The 23,424-nt window shown below is 50.9% G+C and overlaps 1 long non-coding RNA gene across 5 annotated transcripts in view; it reads right to left on the reverse strand.

Annotated features, from left to right (window-relative positions):
- Positions 1-18,091, reverse strand: part of LOC137471266 (uncharacterized) — a 35,997-nt gene extending 17,906 nt beyond the window's left edge. Inside the window, exons 1-3 of one of the 5 annotated variants that reach the window (XR_010997496.1) lie at positions 15,711-18,091; positions 11,735-13,421; positions 11,543-11,636 (exon numbers count right to left, since the gene is read on the reverse strand). This is a non-coding gene — a long non-coding RNA (uncharacterized lncRNA). Of the gene's footprint in view, positions 1-11,185; positions 11,462-11,542; positions 11,637-11,734; positions 13,422-15,710 lie in introns of those variants that run through there. The other 4 variants (XR_010997498.1, XR_010997497.1, XR_010997495.1 and 1 more) reach the window with 4 other exon arrangements.
- Positions 18,092-23,424: the final 5,333 nt, after the last annotated feature.

Below are 23,424 nucleotides of genomic sequence, written 5' to 3' on the forward strand. Positions count from 1 at the left end.
TAGTGTGGTGTCTAGAAAACATGGCAACGTGGGGAGAATCAGTGTTATGACCTTGTCACCCTGCAAAGACCAGGTGTGTCTTACCATGTAATGGTGCAGGATCTAAAACAGGGCACCTGAGACATCATCTAGCTGTATCTCTTGCCAAGGATAGATACCACTATCCAAGTAGGCCTGACAAGTACTTGTAGCATCTTGGTTTTGGAAATTTCTCAAGAAAGAGATTGTGTCATTGGAGTTGGAGCATCTGGTTGGAGATCTGTCACTAGTGGTGTCCCCAAGGTTCACTGCTGGGCCCAGTATTGTTTCACAAGTTCATCAATGACTTGGATGAAGGCACAGATGCCTCCTCAGCAAGTTCCTTGATGACACAAAGCTGGGAGGAGCAGTACCCCAGAGTGCTGTACAGCCCTTCAGAAGGACCTCGACAGGCTGGAGAGATGGACAGAGGGGAGCTGTCTGATATTCAACAAGGGGAAATGCAGGGTCCTGCACCTGGGCAAGAATAACCCTAGGCACCAGTACAGGCTGGGGGCCAAGGTGCTGAGGAGCAGTTCTGTGGAGAAGGAGCTGGAGGTCCTAGTGGACAACCAGCTGTCCATGAGCCACCAGTGTGTCCTAGTGGCCAAGAAGGCCAATGGAATCCTGGGCTGCATTAGGAAGGGCATTGCCAGCAGGTCAAGGGAGGTGATCCTGTCCCTCTACTCAGCCCTGGTGAGGTGTACTTGGAGTGCTGTGTCCAGTTCTGGGCTTCTCAGGACACAAGAGACATGGAGCTCCTTGAGTGGATACAGTGGAGGGTAAAAAAGATGGTTAAAGGATTGGAGCATATTTCTTACCAGGAAAGACTGGCGGAGCTGGGCCTGCTCAGTTTCAAGAAAAGACAACTAAGAGAGGACCTCATCAGTGTCTGTAAGTATCTGAAGGGCAGTGCCAAGAGGGTATTTCCAGGCTCTGCTCAGTGGTGTTATGTAATAGGATAAGATGCAATGGGGAGAAACTGATGCACAGGAAATTCCACCTGAATATGAGGAAAAGCTTTACTGTGTGGGTGACCCAGCACTGAAACAGATTGCCACAAGAGAGAGGTTGCGGAGTCTTCCTCACTGAAGATATTGAAGAACTGTCTGGACACAACCTAGTGCCATGTGCTCTAGGATGACCCTGCTTAAGCAGAGATGTTGGACCAGGTGACCCACTGTGGTCCCTTCCAACCTGACCCATTCTGTGATTCTGTGATTGTGTGGTCTCCACAAAGAATTCTGTCTTAAGAGAACAGGAACCCTTAAGGAGCTGAAAAGTTTTTCTGGATGTCTAACCTTCTCTAACCTCCTGAAGACAGAGAACAACTTGTTTGGTTTCTTTTTTAGACATTTTTTACGAATCTGAAGGTTGTCACGTTTTCCCTTTCCTCCTGTTATAAGCAGACTAAACAAATTAAGTTCTTTGAAACTTCACTCATAGGTCATGGTTACTAGGCTGCTGATCATCTTTCATGGATTCTGATAGGTGTAAGCTTTTCTTGAACTATATTGCCTAAACTGAATATATTCAGAAAGTATGAGGCTTTCCGAATACTTCAAAAAGTGGAATGATTGCAGCATGCCTGATGCTTGTGGCACTTTTGTTTATATAGCCTTGCAGCAACCTTTGTTTTTCTTCACATCTGTGTGTCATCAAGTCACTCACAGTAATGACACCCATTACCTCAATGATATCCATGTCCTTTTCTGAAGGCCTTGTTGCCCCTTTGTATATGCATACAGCAAATTATCCTGTAGTGTATGGCTTGCATTTGCCCTTATTGCAGAATTGCATCCTGTTTATATCCTTTTCACCAGTGTCACACCCTGCCTGAACTCCCATCCTGAGCTCCAAAGTGCCTGCAAATCAATTTCAGCAAAAACCTGAACATGAGCCAGCACTGTGCGCTCACAGCTCAAAGGCCAATGGAATCCTGGGCTGCATCAAAAGCAGTGTGGCCAGCAGGGCAAGGGAGGGGATTCTGCCCCGCTGTTCTGCTCCAGTGAGAGCCCACCTGCAGTGCTGCACCCAGCTCTGGGGTCCCCAGCACAAGGAAGGACATGGACCTGTTGGAGCAAGTCCAGATGCGGGCCATAAAATTGGTAAGAGGACCAGAGCACCTTCCCAACAAAGACAGGTGGAGGAACTTGGGGCTGTTCAGCTTGGTGAAGAGAAGGCTGCATGGAGACCCTATAGGAGCCTTCCAGTATCTGAAGGGAGCCTACAGGAAAGCTGAGCAGGGATTCTTCATCAGGAACTGTAGAGATAGGACAATAAGTAATGGCTACGAACTGAAAGAGACAGAATTTAGGTTAGATATTAGGAAGAAATTCTTTACTGTGAGCGTGGTGAGACACTGGAACAGGTTGCCCAGGGAGGCTGTGGATCCCCCACTCCTGACAATGTTCAAAGCCAGGCTAGGTAAGGCCTTGAGCAACCTGGTCTAGTGGGAGGTGCCCCTGCCCATAGCAGAGGTTGTGGGGACTAGATGGTCTTTAAGCCATTTCAACCCCTTAACATTCTGTGATTCTGTGGAATGTAAGACACATCTTTGAAACCAACAACCAGGTTGATCATGCAAGTAGCTCTCAGCATTAGAGCCAGGACACATCTTGCTCATCTCCTCCAACCCTCTTGTAGAAGGAAATTAGGCTGTTGCCAAACCCATGTTGACTCTTACTTCTCACCTTGCTCTCTTGGTCAGCCTTATAAACAGAATATCTGTTCCAGGGCCCTCGCTGTTCCTGAAGGCAGCCTGAAAGTTCTGAAGTCCTGTGACTCCATTTCCTTTACTGCTTTTATTCCCAAATCATCTGGAACCTCACCCCTTCTCTTAGATAATTACTACCACATTTAAAACCATTTCAGCCAGTATTTCTGCAGGGCCAAGTAATCTGAAAGGAAGGGAGACACATTTGAGGTCACTGACAAAAGGATGAGGGAACCAGTGACTCCGCCCCATCTGTGGGGCATGTGGCTCCAATCTCTCTGCCTGCTTAAAGGGGCCTGCAGGTGCAAGTCCAGCACCTCCCGTGGCACAAGGAGTGTACGTGAGCCTGCAGACAGCACCCTGCAGCATCTGGCCTGTTTACATAGCAGGGAGCTTTTGTTAACATCAGGAGGTTAGCCAATGAAGGGAAATTTTACAATTACACCACACAACTCTGTTGACTCAAAAGGAAGAGTTAACTTCAAAGCTCCACATAGCCAGGCTCACGTAGTCCAGCCAGCTGCACAATGGGACATTTCAGTGGAAGGCTGGGAGTCTGCTGGATGGATGCAAGACATTCACACAGGGCAGATAGCAGCTCTCGCTAGGCAGCTGGCAAACGGGCAGCTCCCAGGAGCCAGAGAGCACCCTGGGAAGGGGCAGGCAGAGCAGGGAACAAAGACTGCCGAGTGGCTGCGGGGTGCAATGCTGATCAGCATCCTCTCCATCAAGCTGGAGCTGGCAGCTGCCTCTGCGCACCCTGGATGAGTGGGCCACTGAGTTCCCAGGCCCATTGAGGGGTGCAACAGCAGTTTCACAAAGTGCAATTCTGCGCATCAGTGAAGGGGCTGCCCCAGCATTGCCCCCCTGTCCCACCCACGCTTTTTTTCATTTCTTTTCCTAGACAGGAGAGGTCCAAGTCTTTGGGGAACCTTTCTGCCTTGTCCCCTTACCTTTAGCCATGAATGAATTTATTCTTTGCCCTGTTCTTGGTCCAGCAGTTTTCCCAGCCGAGCCATTTGAGTGAGGCAGGCGGAGGGAAACACTACACCCAACTCTCACTCACTTCTCCCCTGCCCGCCGCAGAGCCAGGCAGCCCTGCACACGATCAATTACAGGGGACGGAAACGCCCCATGCCCAATATCCAGTGGGCCTGAGTGATGACAGCCCACTAATCATTTCCAGAATATGTGACTGGAATTAAAGGGCTGGGTTTGCCTTCGGTGAGTGTGGGAAGGGCAGCTGGGGGAAGGGACTGGCCCATCTTTAGGTAGGGAAGAGAAAAAGCTGTGCAGAATATTGCCGTGCTGCTGCAGTGATTCAAGCTGAGAGCTGTTTTATGAGTTTCTAGGACAGAGATAGATGTCCTGTGGGACATCTCAGGATAGTGAGTGGTTATAGCTTTGCTGGACACCAATCTACCTTCCCACCCATCACACAGCACCTCCACTTCCAACAACTTCATGGTCCCTCCCCACTTTCTCAAGGTCTTGGAGGGAGTAGGTCCTGCCTCCACTCTGCCAGCCCTGCCAGGCAATCAGTTCTGCCTGCTGGCCTGCTTTCCCAACAAGCGCCTACATGCTCCTTCGCTTCTCACCTGCTTGTGTCCAGGAGAAGCTTCCCACACATCTTCTCCAGATCTCTTTTTCCACTGTGGTGCTGGGGAGTGTAGACTGAAATCAGTCACTTGCTTTATCCCAACTGTGAACCTGCCTCACTGAATTTCGAGGTCTTCCCCAAATCCCTCAGGGCTGGTGCGAGGGTTGTTGCTTGGCTGCCTGCTCTGGGAGAAGTATGTCCTTGGAAGAAGCCATCTTTTATAGTTTTGTGTCTCAGCAGGACCCAGCAGCACCCCAGGGGCTCTGCTTGCAGAAGGAGTACTTGGTCAAAAATCAGATGCACTCCAGACACAAGGTGTGGCTCCAGTGGTACACAAGGTATGGCCCACAGGATACCAAAGGCAAAGAAAGCCTTTTATTATTACCTATTTCACCATGAGATCACTCCAGAAGAGAAGCAAGGAGGTACTTGCTGACCTGGCTTGTTGCTTTGAAGCCCCTCATCCAAAAGCAGCCTGAAGAGGGTCTCTAGGATGTTGCCCTAAGAATAGACCTGTTTTCCCCTGGGAACAAGGCACTGCCAATTTTTCTCCCATGCTCCTTTTAGGGGCTTCTCTCATTTTTGTTTGAAGGTATAGGTCTGGTCTACAAAGTATGAAAAAACCCCTCTGGTCCTTCCATATACCCCCACTCTGGGCCTCAGCAATGAAGCTCCTCTGAAGGGAGGCTAGCAGCAAAGTCCTGTGGAGACAAGCTGGAGAGAGCTATGGAAATGGAAGCCAGCAAGAGGGTGGGACACCTGGAGGGTTGCAAAGAAACTTTTAAGTAATTGTTTCAGAGGAAGAAGAGATTGGGCTCTGGAATGGAAATTAAGGAGCTGTCTGCAGTGCATGTGCAGGACAGGCAGGAAGCCTTGGGACACTCCTGGAGTAGGGTGGCCAGCTCCCGCAAGAGCGACATCTTATGTAACACCCTCGTGTCCACGCTACACACAGAGCTTTGGCAGTATATATATTTTGGGATGAGCCTCACTACCTGATTTCCAGATAAGGATTTTACAAACATTACTTGCTCCCAATTTCAAACCACTGCACATTTCCAAACTTTAGGCGGCTACTTTTTCCCAGCTGCTGCAGGCAGGGAAAAAGACATCATTTAGCAGAGATCAGTCAGAACAGGAAACCTTCCCTGAGTAGCCCACTATACGCTAAGTTTGACAACCTTCTGCAGACCCTGCCTGCCCCAGCTGGGCGAGGAGGATGTTTGCAAAGAGCCTGGGATGAAATTACAGTCTGGGAGGTCTCTTATTCCTCCTCACAGCCTCAGAGCTGAGCCCAGTGCCCTGCTCAGATCCACTTTATGAGTGCTGCTGTTCGATGTGAAATTGCCATCCTGAGTTCAGGACTTGAGATAGATAAAATTAACAGGTTTCATGTAGTAACCGAGATAAAGGAGGATGTCTGATGGATGCCAGGCCAAGCCCTGCCCAGGATCGTGCCAACACACACATTTGGGAGAGCAAACATGTATCAGGAGTGTGAATTAATTACACAGGCTCATTTATCACCACCTCTCATTTATCCCTGCCTCTCAAGGAGGCTCACTTCCTGTCTCAGTGCCAGGCTGCACGTACAGGCGCAGAGCTCTGGCTAAGTCTTGCCTAGGAATGCCAGGCAGCATGCTCCCATGCCCACAGCCTGGCTGCTCCCTCCCGAGCCTGGCAGGCAGGGCAGAGCTGTGGGGCAAGCCAGGCAGGAGGGTGGCAGCAGCCCACTTGTGCCTTTCACTGGCTCCTGTGGGCCTTGCTCCTAAATGGTGCCAGCTCCTTGCAGGTGACCATCTGGGATGCAAGTCACTGGCTAATGGGACCGTGCAGAACTGGGGGATGCTGCAGTGCTGGGGCAGTGCTGCATAGCTTCCAGAAGAGGGATGCTATCTGTGGAGGGCCTGGGTGACAGTGGGGTCTTGGTAGGTGATGTAGGGGAGAGAGGACCCAGATCAGCCCTTCTCAGATGAAGAGTAAAGCAAGGAGAGAGCCCAAAGAGCAAGATGTGGCATTATGTGTCAGGCATTGGGAAAGGCTTGCAGTTGCATCCTGAGGCACAGGGATGCACGGAAACAGGGACATGTTTGCTCTGCTCTGACTGCCAGGGCCACACTGAGGGAAGGTTTCTCCTTCCAACGCCTTTAGTCCCACTTCAGTACATCCCTGAGGTCACAGCAGAACTAGGTCCGAACAAACAGGACTATGCTTCTTCAAAAATGGAGTTGGTGAAGGCTGAGAGAACCCACTCCTACCGAACTGCAGGGTTCCTCCCCCAGGCAGCTCCATCTCCTGGGCCCTCCCTTGGCTCCTGATGGGCTGCATCTCCTGTCACCCCACAGTCTCCTTCTCCACCATTGGCCACCAAGAGCTGAGTCTATTGGTGTTGTTTGCATCAGCCAGTCTAAGGCTGATCCGGCCAGGGATGTTACTGAGGAGCTGGCAACAAAGAAAACTCTGTACCGCTGCCCAGAGATTCCCCATATGCTTCAAGAGCAAAATCCCTTTGGCTTTGTAATTCTTTTACAAAGGAAGAAAGATGCAAGCTTTACAAAGTAAGGAAGATGCAGACAAGTGTCTTGTGAGCTTGTTCAGCAGATAGCACCCTGTGTTCACCCTCCTTTCACACCACCAAGGGGCTAGGTCAGTACCAAAACAAGGAGAATGTAGTATGTCCCCAAAGCCTGAAGAGCCCCACAGCTTTCTGAAAGCCCTCACACTCTGCATGCCCTACAAACTTCTGCAAGCACTGGCCACACTGGGACTGCAGTTTGCAGAAGAGGGCTCGGATCTTAAGGAGAACTTGGACAGTGAGAAAATTTGGGGAGACAAAAGACCAGGCTTGGATGTAAAAAAATCCAAGGAAGAGAGAAAGTTTGTAACCGGCTCAGAGAAGGAAGGTTGTGGGAAGACAGAAAGTGTGCTCCAAGGGATGTCATGGTGCAAGGTCTGCACAGGCACAGCAATTCCTATATGCAGTGAGCTCTTGGAGCAGCAGCAGGAAAGGGATTCAAACACAAGTCAGGTGGCCTCTTACTTAAAGGAAGGGAATGGTGCAGAGGACAAACACCAGCCAGGTAAGTGAAGAAAAGGGCCACTACCTCCTCTCCTGAAACACTGCTCTAGCCCTCACGTACCAGGGGATTCTGCAAGAGGAACCATCAATATCTCCTAGGGGAAGGGATTTGCTCCAGCTGCCCAGCTCAGATGAATAGAAATGGGGGAGCTCCTTGACACACTGTCTAATAAAATATAGCAGCAGCCCAGATACTCAACTTGAGAACATGTTCTAAAACACCGTGCCCACTACACATCCCTTGCCCTCCAGTGACATCTGTCTGTACTCAGCACAGTCACAGCAGGCAGCCCTGATGGTGTGTGCTATGAGGCACAGAGACAAGCACAGGGACCGCAGCAAGCTGGTGAGCTGCCCTGTGCAAAAATTCCCTCTAAGAATTTACTGCAAATGTCTTGACTCCTTTGGCATCTCCCCCAAACACACAGTAGGGTACTGATGGGAAGGATGGCTCTTAGGCTCATAGGATGTTTGTCCCAGAGAGCATATGTGCTGTCCTTGCAAATGGCATAGCATGATGCGAAGGACTCTATATCAGTCCTGAAGGAGGGACCCAATCTATCATTAAATCCAGATGGCTTGAGTGCCAAAAGCAACAAATCTCTGGTCCCACAGACTTCAACATGAGTCATTTACCCCCAGCAAGGAGCCTGGACCATGTCCTTGTGGTGACTAACTATTGGCATTCCTAGTTCAGAGGTGTCTATGTATGTTCTATACCTGCTCAGCTGCTGTCCTTTCCTAGAGAAAAGTCATCCCTCACACAAATAGCCCTTGGGCTCTGCCACCAATGCTGTCCTGCACAGTTTCTGCCCTGTGCTGCCTCCCCCTGCCTTGACTGGCAGGCAGCATGGTTGGTGCTGTGGTCTCCTCAGTTCTCCCTTCCCTTGTGCTGCAGCCAGTCATAGAATCATGAGACCATAGCCTGTGGGAACAATGACGACAGCAGAAATCCTCCTAACACAGTATGTACAAGCACTGATGCTGGTCCCTACCCTCAGTTCCAGGCCTACACCTCTCCTTTCTAGCTCCCCAGCACCTTGTTTTCACTGCCAGGGCAGCCTGTGACAAGCTTTGGTTATTTAAAGAGACTCACTCCCAATCAGTACAAGGCTTCCTTGGCCATCCCAGTCCCATGCTGATGGGCATCTCACACAATCAAAACACAGCATATTTGTGGCCAGAGCCAAGTCTTTAGCAGGATGAGCAAAGAGCTCTTCTCCAGGGTCTCTCTGGTGGTTTCACCCTCCTTGGTTGCTGGGAAATAATAACCCATTGAAAAAGCAAAAGAATAAGTCCCCCTGTGTTCCCTCTGTGTACAAACCAATCCCAAAGTTCCCAACCAGACTAGAGTGCAAGACACCAGGGGACCCCCACAGGTCCACCTACTGGGAGAGAAGCAGCACAAGAGATCTGAGCCATGCCATGGCTCCCAAAAACCTTCTTCTTCCCCACCTGCTTCTCAATACCCCTACCACTGCCCCAGCTGCCTCTCGGCTCCCTTTCTCACTACCTCTGCCAGGTCAGCCCACAGCTGTGTTCACTGCGGGATTCAGTCACTTCCTGACATTCAGCACTATGCAGGGTGACCAGGAGCAGATGTATATGAGCAATCAGAGGAGAGTGGGAGATCTAATACCGCAACCAACAGCACATGGAGAGCATGTCAGGCAAGTGAAGGAAAAAAAAAAAAAAAAATAAAGTAGAGAACGAGAGAAGGGAAAACGGAAAAAAAAAAAAAAAAAAAAAAAAACAAACAAAAAAAAAACCTAAACCACAGACGACTCAATACTTTCCATGTGGTGCCGCTAAGGAGGAAATCGCCTCCATTTGCTACGTGCAGAGCCGGGTGTCCGCACAGCGGCCGGGAAGAGAAGGGAGCCTGTTTCCCAGGTGGGGAGGAGGGGCTGCCGGAGGAGCTGCAGCCGGGAGGAAGGTGCCTCCCACACCCACGCGGGACGGGGGTGGCGGGGCCATGCCGGCGGTGGCTGTGCTGGAGGGGCACCTCCGCAGGGGCACCGGGCCAGGGTCCTGGGGGCCCCCGCTGCCCGCCGCGGGGTGCGGCCGCGCCGCTCCAGCGCTGTTCCGCTCGGGAAGGCTGCCCGGGCGTCCCGCGCCCGCTCAGCCCCCAGCGCCAGGGTCTGCGGGCCACCGGCTCCTTATCCAGCATCCAGTCCTGCTGCTTGAGCTGGGGTGCCAGCTCTGACCACCCCCTCCCCCGTGTGCATTTTGCCACCGCTCTAAACAGAGGCCAGGGGAGATGAGGACAATTCTCCCAACCCCGCTGCGTCCCGCTGAAGAGTGTAGTGGGTGGGACGAAGGCTATAATGTCTTCCCCGCTCCCTTCTCGTGACTGCCTCTCTGGCCTCTGCACCCACCAGGGTGCTGCCAGCCTGCCACGGCAGCTGCCTCTTGCTGTGCCCTGTCCCCTCCCTGGGCCTCCTGCCCAGCGCAGCCGCCTCTGAGAGCTGCTGCCCCCATCCTCGTCCCAGCTGGCAGCCATTTCTGCTGGGGCAGGAGAGGGGGAAGGGTGCTCCTGCCCAAAGTCCCTATCTGAGACACACACAGATTGCTGCTTGCAAGATGATGGCAGAGGATGCAGCACCTGAGGACAGCTGAAGTCCCCCTGGAATTGCGAGGGCTTATTCTGTGAGGTGCTCTGAGCACCTCAGAGGATGAGGAGGTCCCTTCTCTCCAGCCACTCCTTCCTCACTTCCACCAGCACCACCAACACCACAGCTACCCCTTCTTCATCCACAGACTTGTTTCTGGGCTGGTTGGGGATGCCACAAGGTCCATGCTCCTCACCCTATCCACAGCACAGTTTAGACATGCTGCAAAAGCCACCCCTCCAGCACCAGAGTGGGGTGCCCTCCTTGTGCCAGCCTCACTGGGGCAGGAAGAGCCTTGGGCTGAGGGGTGGCACCACATTACCTCATGCACTTGGATCAGGAGGCAAAGTCCCTGATCAGAGGTCTGTGAAATCACACCTGGGCTTTGCCAGCCAGGGAAAGTCCATGGTGTGCAAGACGAGCAAAGTCGGGTTGAGGGCAGGGGCTCAGCCTGGGGACCAGGGCACAAGAAGACCTTCCCCCTCTGCCCGGGGCACCTCAGTGAAAAGCAAAGAGGTGTTTGCTGTGGCCTCACTGCTCTCATGTCCAAGCTGCTGTCCGCTACACCCCACAGAGCACATGGGCTTGGCATCAGGAGACTCATGTCCAAAGCATTTCTCCAGCTGTGAAAAGGGACCACCAGAAAGGCTGGGAAAATACCTTCTGCTGCCTGCAGCGAACACCTCAGCTGTGAACTGTAAAGTCAGCCTGGTTCCGCTCCAGGCTGCCTAAACACCGGCTCAGACCCCCTGAGTGCCTTCCCCATCATATCTACAGGATCACAGCTGCTGAGGAAGTTACAGCCCTCCCATCCCCTCTCTGGGAAGCCACTACTCTGTCCCAGCTTGACCCATGTCACAGGGGCCTTGCCTAATCTCATTTGCACAGAGGGGGAACCCTTGTAATCCACAGATCTGCATTCATGCCAGGTAAAGCACAATCAGCCTTTAGGCTGTTGCTGTTTCCTGGGAAAATACAGGATTAACAGGGCCAAGTAATGGGAAATCCAAATGGCCCATTTTAGAAACTGCTACAAAAAAGGTTCTGGAGGGGAAGACAATATTTTGATGGCTGTGGAGTCTTTTTCAAATTCATCAACCATAAAACACAGGGAAGCAAGACAGTGTGTAACACAACCCATACCATTTTGCCACCAATGGCATTTTGGCTGGTCCATCACTTGTCCCACAGTCCCGGTAGTCCTCAGAAGACCCCATGTGATCAGTGCCAAGACCCATCGCAGATTTTTGTCGGGTGCACTGAGATACAGATCATTTGGCAAAGCCTTTGAGCCTCCTGTGATATGCAGAGGAAAGCTTCAGACTGACTCACACAAGTCTCCAGCACCCTGCTGGAAAGAGAACTGCCACTGCAGTTCTCAAAAATGTCACTCAGTTCACTTCCTGACCCACACGACCTTCTGGCAATTATGGTGCCTGTAGGATACCACAGGAATCAGGATCCTAGGCAGTCCACCCCAAGACCCTCCCCAACCTTTTGCAAAGAGCAGAACTTACCTCCAAACACCTCCTGACATGTGGGACTCTCCCCATTGGGATGTCTCATGGTTCCCCTGCAAATTGTTACAACTGGAGACTTCCTGGGCACCTTCTGCAATGAAGAAGGCTGTCAGGTGGTGAGGCTGTGTGTCCTAGCTCTGCAGCTGCCAGCCAGCTCCCGCTGCAGGGGCTGTCCAGCTCTGTATTCACCACTGTGCTTTATCAAATGTTCATGCACAAGAGCTGATGGTACCTTACTGAGGAAGGTCCAGTCCATCTGCCTGCAGGATGGGTGACCCCCTCACCACACGCAGAGCTTGAAAGCAGCCCCAGCATAACTGGGTGCAAAGCCATAAGACAGTGGCTTGGTTTTCCTGGAAATCAACATGGTGTCCATAGGAGCTAGCAGTCCCCCAGCAAAGCACAGGGACTTTCAACAGGGACCCCAGTTCATCTTCCAGGAAGGTGTAGGGAGGCAACATCTTCTGCCTGCTGGTGGTAAAGGCATAGTGGGGATGATGCCACACCATGCTGCCCATGGGCAGAACACCCACTTCTAACAAGGCATCTCTCCCTGTGTTGGTTCATCAATTTATTTTTCATTTTCTCTTCCCCCCCTCCTCCTCCTCCTTGTTTCCCCCTAATCCATGAACAAGACTCTCAGAGCTAGAAGAGAGGAGAAAACCAGCACAGCTGCAGATTGGATCAGCGGCGTGCTGGCAGGCAGGCACGCACAGCTGGGAGAGGGGAGCATGCTCTCACACACACAAAGCAGCACCAAATGGAGCGTGTGGAAGAAGGCCAGGGGAGGCCAGTGACTCAGATTCCTGGCCTCCATCAGCTTTGAGCCAAGGAACACCAGTAGGTGACCAAGGCTTGCAGGAGATACCACAATGCTGGAGCCATGCCGAGCACCCACTAGCCACCCAAGCAAAGGATGGACAAACTCTCCTGACCTCAAAGGCGGCTCATCACATCGTGGCAGCAGCCAGATGCAAAGCACCACATTATCTTCTGTGGATCCGAGTCTAAATATTTATTTCTTTGTCCAAGCCCTGACATGTCCCTCCTTTCTTCTTTGTTTGTCAAAAGCATCCATATCATCAGTGGCAAGAAAGACTTAAATGGGAGAGAGATGCCACAGACTCAGCAGATGGGCAGAAAGGAAAGTGTGGTTTGCTCCGCATTGAGCACCCAGGAGATGTGGAGGGCCAGAGGCCCATGGCAGAGGTGGAAAGTAAGGAGGCTGTTGTGAAAATTGCAGCTGCACCATGAATTCCTGCTCTCTGCCTCTTGGGTTATTTTCTCCCCTTCCCAAACACCCCAGTGACACAGCAGGGCCTGGGATGACTGCCAGATTCTCCTTGCTCAGAGGCTATTTAGTCTCCCAGAGAGGAAAAAGAATGCTCATGGGAAACTGTCAGCAGAGCAAAACCAGCACCTCTGAGGACACACAGCACCTTTGCTAAGAGCTTCCCAGCTATGCCTGCACCCACTGCAGCACCACCACTGCAGGATCACCTTCTTGCCTTCCTTGTCTTCTGTGACCGCAGTGGCCTGTGCCAGGGCACAGCAGTGGTGCAGGAGAGAGAGGAGGGAACAGGGCCCTGAGCTGATGCAGCATCTGCACCCACCTCTCAGTGCACAGTGTTTCAGCAGCTAAAGAAGGACTTAAGGTTTCTGCCATCTTCTGCAACACCTCCACTGCTGCAGTGCAGCCCTCTGCCATTTGCTATGGCCCAGCTGTACATCCCAGTGCTGGTCTCCTTGCAGTATGAGTTCCTCTCAGTCCTTGGCAGCATCTCTTCTGTTTGGGATGCTGACTCCCCAGCTTGACAGAACACAGACACACCACAGACCACCAGAAGAGAAGCTGGTAAAGCACCATTTCATCACGCTGCAGAAAAATGGGAGAGGATACTGTACAGCCCTGACTGGTGGTAAAGCCTCATCCAGCCCTGACTGCACCTAGAGCCCCCATCTTCAACCATTTCCTCTTGCTCATCTGCACTTCCCAGCACACATTGGTCGGTGATGCCTGGCTCCACTCTTCCCTCCCCTCCTCGCCCTGGGGTAAGGATCACACAGCCTCCTGCTGATGCAGAATGTGTTGCAGGATACACCACCACTCAGAGGTGCCATGAAGTGTAAACTCGAGGTAGCTGGAAAGCACTGGCATAAGCTGACCTAAGAAATCATACTATCTCCACTCCAAGTGCCATCTCTAAACCAGGGCATACCACTCACAGCTTAAAGATGGGGCACTGTCATTCTGGCTTGGAGGAAAAAGAAAGTGAAGGCAAAAAAGGATGAAAGTTTAAGTTTCCTTCACCCCACCAAAATTATCACCATTCCAGCAGATCTATAAAAGCAATGACACAAGGGACAGGCATTGCAGGTAAGTCTGCTCCTTCCCAGCGCTGTGGACCTGCGGTCACTCTTCCCCTGCCAAGCACTGTTATTCAGCTGGTTTTTAACTAGGCCATGCTAAAATGTTTGGGTTAAACTTTATCTTGCTGGTTAGCTGCCTAATGCTGAAGTATCTAAGCAAATAGAGTTATAAAATATATAATTTCAGCCAAAAGGATTCATCTACTTCCAAGAACATTGTAAGGGGAAATGCTTTGGTTTCTCTTGCTTTTGTTACAGAGAAATCTGATGACCTTTTCTTTGAAGAGCTCTTCAAGCTGCATGTTTTTGGCATGCAGACTTGAAGTTTGGCAAAAGGAGAAGCAGGGAAGGCCTTTGGTTTAGTCCAGATGCACCCTTTGCTGCCGCCAAACTTAGCCAAGTCTTTGAAATGCTCCGTTTCACATGTGCTCCCTTAAGGCAGTCATAGAGCTTACTAGCCGAATTCCCTGAAACTTTTCTCTTTCAGGATGCGCTCCAGCCAGGGGCTGAGCAGGATTTCCAGATAAGCAAAGCTGTGAATCACTGCAATCCAAATCACAAGTCTGGTTCATCCCTGAGACTAGGCAGCTCCTGCCACCTCACACCTGGCCCCATCCTGGCTCAGACAGAATGAGCAATGCATGCACAGGCATTTGGGGAAAGGTGCTGACTGGACCAAGAGACAAACCCAGGTACTGCTATGAGGAGGAAGGATTTGGGATGGGAATTTGAGTGAAGGGAAACTGGACTGAATCTAGGAGGGAAAAGGAAGGTGAACCTCCATGAAGACTCAACATAAAGAAATGCAACCAAGTGAAAGCACAGGACAATGATGCAGAGGATCCTGCAAGGCTGCAGCCCTAGAGAAAGCTGGGGTATCCCAAGAACCAGAAGAAACAAGGAGAGGGGCAGGAGGAGGGGACAGCCAGTTGCTGAGTATTTTCAGCAATAAATGAGGCAAGCACTCATTTAAACAAAGAGGTGTTGGACGGCATTGCAGGCAAAGGTGACAGACAAAAGGTGTGCAGGGAGCACAAGAGCTGCCTTTGGAGATGTCAGGACAAGACCGCATCTGCAAAAAGGTTTCTTGAACAGGAGGTATGGAGGGGTAGCTGCATGTCATGGAAATACACTATGAGTGCTCATGCTGGTAAGGGGTGAATCAGTCCTGCACCATGATGCCCTGCTAGTGGAAACCAACAGATCCCTTTAAGAGTGAGCTGAGAGTCTACCAGAGGTGTGCAGGCTCCCTTCCCAGAAGACAGAGGAGGGAATTCACCAGAAAGTAATAGACTGTAAATCAGGACACTGCTCCCAAACAGGGAGGGACACATCCTGCACACTGTGGTGCAAATGAAACACTTCAATGTGTTTGAGGCTCATAAATAAATAAATTTGTTTATTTATTTATTTTCATTGTGATGGCTCTGGTTTTGCTTGGAAGCAGCTGCACTAAAGTCTTCGCAGCTCTGAGGTCTCCAACCTCAGCTGTAGCCCAAAGAATGGCAGACAGGTTGGAGACCATCCAAGAAAGCATTTGAAGCTTGTGAGCCTTGCTTTGCACTAGCCCCCTTCACAGTCATACTTCATTAGCTGTAGGAACCAATGCAAACAGCAGACTTTAGCCTTTCATGGAACCACTGTTCTCCATGGATGAGCAATCAACACTACCAGTCTCTGCTTTTGCTTTGTTTTTCCCTTAAGGAAGAAAATTTTCCTACCACTTTCTTAAAAATAAAAATAATGCAAAAGCAACACACATTAAAAAAAAAAAAAAAAAAAAAACAGTACTTACCCTCATAAAGCAGCAAAGCTTTTTCATTTTTCCCCCAGAATACCACAGGAAGCCCAGAACAAATCCAGTCACTTTTTCTTATGAAGCACATTTCCTCTTCCTCATCTCATAACCAGGTAAGAGTAGAAAGTCTGTATTCAGGCTATGTCAGCAGCATGGGGGTGGCTCATCCATCTTCCAGCCAAGGTGGCAGCCAGTGACTCATGTGCCACAGATATCAGGGCGGTTGAAGTAGAAGGATGGAGAAAGCAGCGGTCCATGTTATTCCAAGTGCATCACTTTGCCAGGAGATTGGGTCACAGGTTCTGGCAGGCCCGATGGGCAGAGCTGGACCTCAAGCTGTGGGAAAAATTGTGAGGAAAATTTATGCATGTGAGGGCCATTGGGAAAGGGAGCATCGGTGGGTAGCTCTCCCCTGAAAGGCTTTCTGTATGGAGTAGCTGGAGAGTATCTCTTGGAGCTTTCTCTTTCTATCAGAATATCTTGAGTCAGAAGGGACCCACAAGGATCGTTGAGTCCAAATTATAACTAAGTGTTGAGTATTGAGTTTTTTATTCTGCTGTAACAGCAGATTCTGTATTCTGCAGGGACCATTTACTTTTTAACACAAACCTGAACTCCTGGAAGCTGGGAAGTCTGGCAAAATGCCCTCCCTCCCCCAGGCCTTCACTGTGAAGAACAAGGGCTGCTGCCTGGTCCCCACATCCTGCCCTGCCAGACACTCACCTGCCATGGAGACTCCCATTCAGCACCATGGCCATGCCACCACATTTTGGTAGCAGGGCATTGTGGCACACAGTGGGATCAGTGCTCCAGCTAGGGTGCTGAGCCTGCAAAAGGACAAGATGGTCATGAGCTACCTGGACTGTAGCTCCCAGGAGACAGAGCAGTGTCTATACCAGGTCTGTGTTTTAACCTCTCTAGAGGAAGGCTGGGCAGGCATCCAAACTGGGGTAGTCCTCAGGAACTGCACAACCCAAGTGGCTTTCACAGGAGCATTTGGCATCAGAAGAAGGACCAGATGAGATTTGGCTGCTGAAGTCCTTCTTCCCTCAACTTCTCCTCCACAGGGTGGCTACCGCCAGCTGTTTCTCCATTTTTTCACCACAGCACTTTCATTTTTGGCCAAGCCGAAAGATGAGCCTTTCCCGCCTCAAAGCTGGGAATCTGCCAAGGGGATCTAGACTTTAGCAGAGATCATATGCCTCATAAATTGATCTGAGAGCTCCTCCAAGGGGCAATGGCAGTGCTAACCCACCATTTCTCTCTCCCTGCATATCTGCAGGTGTCTGCAGAACTGTCAGACCTGTGATGCTCAGCAACCTCAGGCGTCTGCTCCACTTTCTCTGGGAGAGACAGCCAGGACACTTCTCTGAGCTCGAGCAGCTCCCACGCAGCGGGCCAGAGCTCAGTGCCAGGGGATGTGTGTGCAGAGCCAGCCGGAGGTAGAATTTGAGCCTTCTTTCTCTGAGACAGTCAAGGGCCAAGTCCAGACGAAAAGGCGAAGAAAGGCTTTGCTGTCAGAGTCAGGGTTTACAACCAGCCGTAAATGGCCTCAGTCCCTAAAGTTCCCATGGTGACAGCCCTGATGGGAACAGAGCTGTCTCCTCTGTCCAGTCCCCACCAACCCTTCCCAGGTCAGGGGGTGCAGCTGCCTAGCACAGCCTGGGTGAGCTCACCCAACTCCAGTACCTCTGAGATGGGGCTGAAGTGCAGCCCCAGCTCCAGGGGAGCAGCAGCCAGGGCACCGTGCATAGCATCCCTCTAGGTATGAGCTGCAAATGCAGCAGCTTTGGGCCTTGATGCTTCTCCTCCAGCTGAGTACAGGGTTTGGTATTCACCTCCTTCCACTCAGATTCCAACAGACAAGAGATTGGAGACAGCAATGGATGGACCATCTCTCCATTGGACACAGGTACAGAACACCTTCCACCAAGGTCAAAAGCAAGCTTTCTGGAGAGAAAGGCTGTTTGCAACACATGGCCATTGCTACAAGATTCTCTTAATTTACTAGCTAGTTTTCTTTGCTGATGTCTGGCCAACTTGACTTATAACTCTTCCCAAAACATGATATTCTCTTGCTTGTTATATCAACTTGCTTACTTAATGCATTCAGAAGGAGGAGAGGCCCTGCAGAAGCATCAGTGTGCAGTGCAGATCTAGGTTTGCTCCCAGAGAAGGTTCTCTTTGACCTACTGGGAGACCATGGCTAAATCACTTGGTTCTTCTGTGTCAAAGACTCCTGTGCATTAAAAGAAGACATAGCTTTTTGCCTGCTCTTGCTCTGCCTTCCATGCTGTTAAATAAAAATCTTGTGGAGATACATGGATGGACCACATCCAACCATGGGAGCTCCTCTAAATTGCCAGCAAGTGTGACTGGTCCCAGCAGACTATCCCTGCTGTAGACACTGCTGCCTGAGCCTATTACCTCTGACTCCCCATAAAGCTCATGGGAAGAAAAAGCATTTTTAGGACTTGACCAAGAGATCCTGTTTGATTGATCTACTTGAGGGTGAAACAACAGATGCCCTATAAGTGCTACTGGATGCTCATGAAGTCCAGGACATGTTGGTGACATTAGGTGTGTCCACTGCAGAGCCTGAGACATGGTCAGACAACTCATGCTGGCCATGGCAGCTGCAGTTAGGATGCACAGATGGTGTGACTCCGTTGAGTGAAAGAGCTGACTTTCCTCAGTCATCTGTCTGTGTGTAATTCCTCTTAAGGCAGAAGGCCTTGCCTTGGCTGGCATCACTGTGCAATGAACATGAGTCACTGCTCTAACAGGCTGAATTACGACTCCTTGCTTGCTGAGTTTAAAACAGAGGAAGGCAGCTTAAGCAAATGGAAGGGCCTAAGCATGTGAAAAATGTTCCCTTTTCAAAACTGCCATTAGCCAATTGGAAATCTCTGTATTTGGGTTGCAAGTCTATGCCAAGTCTCTGTCTGAGGCTCAGTTCAAACACTCAGGCTACATAATCCCTTTCAGTCTGGGCTCATAATGGAAATGCCAACAGACCGTTAAGAACAGCGGTATTGCCAGGTTTTGCTATAATTAAACACACACAGGAAAAGGTATAAATAACCAGGTTAAATTAAGGCAGGGGGCTGTGACTGAAGGGGTCTCCGGGAAAGCCTGCAACCTGGTTGTGTCTGACTGGTTCAGGGGTGGTCGACCAGGGACTTGGGATTTGTGCCTGCCTCAGGTGAACCCTCTCTAGCAAATGCTGTGTAATAAAGTGAAGTCAGCTGGCAACAACCCCCTGCAGAGCATGATGTTGCAGCCCCAGGTCTGTGCTCCTGCCCTTGAGGAGCAGCTAAACCTTGTCTTACAGAAAGCCAGGTGAGGGGGAAAATGGGAGCCTTGCTGCCTTCTGAGTCACACTCGACCTTGCTGGGTTTATTTGCCCTGTTGGGGGCCCATGTTTGTTGTTTGCCACCTTGTCCTCATTTCCACAACAACCAGATGAAGTGGCCTGAGGAAATGATGATGCAGGAACCATAGAAAAAGTTAAATATATAGCAAAGAAAGAGTGGCAGAGGAGGCAGAGACTTCCGTCTGGGATGTTGGTTCCTACAGACCACTCGGTCCAAAGCCTGTAGGTCCCCCAAGGGAAGCACCTCTCTGCAACACACAGGCATCGCAAAACAGCCAGCAGAGACACGGCAGGTTCCACTCTCTCCTCTCTGCAGATTGTTCACTTTGACATCCCAGCTGTCTGGCAATAAGCCCTCCTGTATGTAAATGCTGGGGAAAGGGGGAACACCCCCAAGGAGGACACTGGCTTAGGTGTGCCAGCAGACAAGTAAAGCTAGAAAAAAGGCAGATTCACATGAGAAACAATCCCAAGCCAGCCTTCTTCCTTCTGATAATGTGTGTAACACCACAGGAATGCTGCAGGACTCTCAGGGAGGGCAGCGTAGGCTGCACCATGCACCAATGCCACTGCACAGTCCCATCCTCACTTGGGGCAGCAGTACCAGGTCCAGAGCTTTTCAGCAGAATTAGCTGCACGCACACATCCCTCTTGGGTTTTCCTCTTGTGACTCTAACTCAGTTTGAATGAGTTTTCTGAGCCAACTCTTCTAAATTTGTATCAGTATCCAGGGAGTTTTAGTAAATAGCACAATAAATATTTGTTTTTGATATTTGTCTTTCAAAAAGACAATGAGGCAGCAGCCACGCACAAGGACACGGCCATGTGTGTGACCTCAGGCAACCGCAGAGCTCACCTCGCATCCAAAAACCGAGACTCGCTTTTTTGTCTAAAGAAATAACTTCACTGGAATTAATGTGAAAAAGTCCCCCTCCACTGAAACCAGATCCATGCATGTTCTAGCACATACACATTATTTTGTATGGCTGTATATCTTTCTGACCAGAGTCATCATACACCAAATCTTGCACTTTCCAAAAAAAGAAAAAGATCATTTCCAGCCTGCAAGACCAACTCTGACCTCAGCTTGTGCTTCCCCAGCTGAGCTAATAACACTCCCAACCCCCAAAATATGGAGGCAGCTCAAAATGGAAATGTTAAAGAGCCATAATTCCAGAGGATGTGAATGGCTAATTCTGTACATTCAGATGAAACAGAGGGGAAATATACTGAATGGAGCCCATGTATAAGATCATATGAAATGTAAAAAGACTTGTTGTTCAGCACACACACTGCCTCTTCAATCTAGTTCTGTTTAAATGCCCATTCTTTTCGTTTGGCATCTCCTTGTCCCTCGATGGCTGAATCAAAAGAGGAACGAAATAATTACACAAAGATTTTTAAAAACTCAGCTCCAGCTGCAGCAGGGAGAAGCCTGAAGCGAAACATGAGAGCGTACGGCTCTTTGTTAAGGCTTCCTTGGCTATAGAATATGGTATATGAAACGCCTGGCGGATCCCGTTTGGTCCTTTGGAGGGAGAGCTCTTAAGGTGGCTCTCGGGTTTGTGGAGAATTGCGGGAAGGCTGCCCCACATTTGCAGGCAGCAAGCATCCCACCTGCAGAGACCCTAGGGCCCAGATGGTTCCCCCTCCCAGCACCCCGGGGGCCCAGGGCACTCTCTCCCCTGACAGTGGGTGGTACAGCCTTTTTTTGTCTTTTTCTTCATTGTAGCTGCCACTTTACATCAGGAAACCAAACTCAGCACTTCTTGCTGGGAGATGGTTCCAACTTATACACATTTCTAAGAAATAAATATGTTTTATTCCATACCTATAAGGTATTTTTGCATGCCCAGCTGGCAGAGCCACATATACAACTGCTACAAAGTGTTGGTGCCAGTGGAGAGCAGCTCACAGTCCCACAGCTTTTCCTAAACTCTGCATTTGGAAGTTGGTGGAACAGTCTGATGACTGCAAGGACCCCAGTGTCACCATCCCAGCAGGGCTGGGACTGAGCTGGGGCAAGGCTGCCTGTCACCTCCATATCTCCAGCACCCACAGGAACGTTTGGCAGGTCCTTGCACCAGATGCCTCACCACGGCCTCCTTGCAAATGCTGCATATGCCTTCTGGGACAGGGCATCACCCAGAGCATCCACTTCTGGAAAGGAAAACCACCATTGCCTCAGCTCTCTGGCAGAGGAGAAACCAGGGAGAGATGGTGTGGTGCAGAGGAGGAGGTTTCCGAGGGTGGGGCCAGCTCTCCCCACCACCACTCAGTCCCTTGGCCAGTGCCATGAACAGCAACACCAAAAAACATCCAGTAAATGCTGTGGTGACTGGCTCCCCACAGCTGAGACACTTGGAGCCATATTGCTTAATCTAAACAAATGTTCAGTGAATGTCAACAATAATTCATTTTCTGTGGGCTGAATACTTTTCTTCTCTGAGGCTCTTCCAGCAGCTGTGGCTGATTTCTGCTTATGCCCAGCATGCCTTCCCCAGGACCCCCCACCTTCATGGTCACCACGGTGGTTCTCAGCATGTCCACTCACAGACACCAGCCCTTTGCACATGCTGGGAGTGAGCTCTTTCCAGGGGTTCCCTGGGGGAAAAAGCAGTGATGCTGGCATGCCCTGAGCTAGCATCAACACTGAAAGCCCAGTATGCAACCTGTGCACCTGGACAGGTATAAAAATCATTCATCAGCATTGAAGGATTCTCTGTATTGTGTGTTACTTGGGAAGTGGAGTCCCTTTATGTTATGCCTACCCCACTTCACAGTTGCTGGCACCACAGGGGCAGTACAAGCAGAGTGCCATGCCTGGACAGGCAGCAGGACACTTCCCTGCTGCAAGGAGCGCAGGTCTGCCCTGTTCAGCTCTTTGCCTGGCACGAGGATCCTTGCAAAGCACCAGGGAGAAATTTCCAAAGGTATTTGGTCACCTCAGTGCCCTTGGCTATCTTTGTTGAATCCCTGAGAGGAGGGGTGCCATGACCACTGCTGCCTGCTGCCAGGGCTGTGCCCTGGCCACATGTGCTGCTGGCACATCAGGAGACACATCACCTGCCTGTCCTGGAGGCTGGTAAGGAGGAGCACGTTCCTCAGCAGCCACTGAAGCCACCTCATGACACTTGTGTGCGTGGCTGCCAGAAGGCTGTCATAGTGCAGGGGAGGACAGCCAGAGTGGCCATGTGATCCCCCCACTGCTATTCCTGGTGCCCCGTGAGGCTGGAGGACTGTCACACGGAGTGAGAATCACCCGGCTGTAGCGTACAAGCCAGGTGAGTCCAGCTGTGGTGACAGCAAATTCCTAATTAGTTCATTACTTCAGATGGCCAAACACTCAGAGTCATTACCCAAGGATGGCCTACGTGCCCGGCAGGGCATACTCCCCTGATCCCTGCTTCCCAAAACAGGACTGGGAGAGCCAGACAAGCTCACCCTGGAAAAGGGACATGCTGTGTGGTGTGCCCAGCAGGCCAACAAGCTCCAGGTCCCGCAAACCACATGGGGAAAACCCAGCGAGACAAAGTGCCAGGCACGCAGCAAATGGCCTGAGTGTGCCTGTCCTACACGGCAAGATCTCATCCTGCGCCATGCATAGATGTAGAGTGGATCTCCCCCACAGCCACAGGGACCTGAGCACAGGATGATGGGTTGCACATCAGCTCCCCCATCCTGCTGTCCTCCACCTGAGACTGCAGGCAGGCATTATCTGCTCCTTTCCAACCACTGCCTGAGGACAGAGATCTGGGCACACATTTGGACGCCCCTCAGCAAAGTGGTATCAGGGCAACTCCCTGTGTGCTGGCTGGCAGGTGTGCAGAGAGATCCTCTCCCCGTGAGCTCAGCCGGACAGTGGGTCGGAGCCCTGCCACACACCCACTCCCTGCAGCACCACAGAGCAGTGGCACTGCTGCCTCAGAGGTAGCACAGGCAGGTTTGGCAGAGATTTATATATCTTGGAGTAGCTTTCCCTGTGGGGGTAACTGGAACTGATTCTGAATACTTAGCTGGTTTAATATGAAAACAAAAATCCCTGGATTGACAGCTTGTCCGAGCAAGGCACTGTTTGAGTTCCTGGCAGCCAAGCAGTGAGAACTAATGCTGGTCACAAAGTGAGAAACTGCAGGCCCATCTGAGCAGCTGGGCTCTGCTCCGCACTTCATCTGGAGTTTAGATGCTCTTCTTTCCTCAAGCCAGGCTAACATGGGGCAGCAAGGTGTGCCCTTGTCCTTCCTGGGCTAGAGCCCCACCAAGGCCTGTGATGCCAGTGGCTTGGAGGTGCTGCAAAGTGCAAAACCAGACAGGGACCTCCTGCCTACCACAATG

Source organism: Anomalospiza imberbis, chromosome 3 (assembly GCF_031753505.1).
Source record: "Anomalospiza imberbis isolate Cuckoo-Finch-1a 21T00152 chromosome 3, ASM3175350v1, whole genome shotgun sequence".
NCBI lineage: Eukaryota > Metazoa > Chordata > Aves > Passeriformes > Viduidae > Anomalospiza > Anomalospiza imberbis.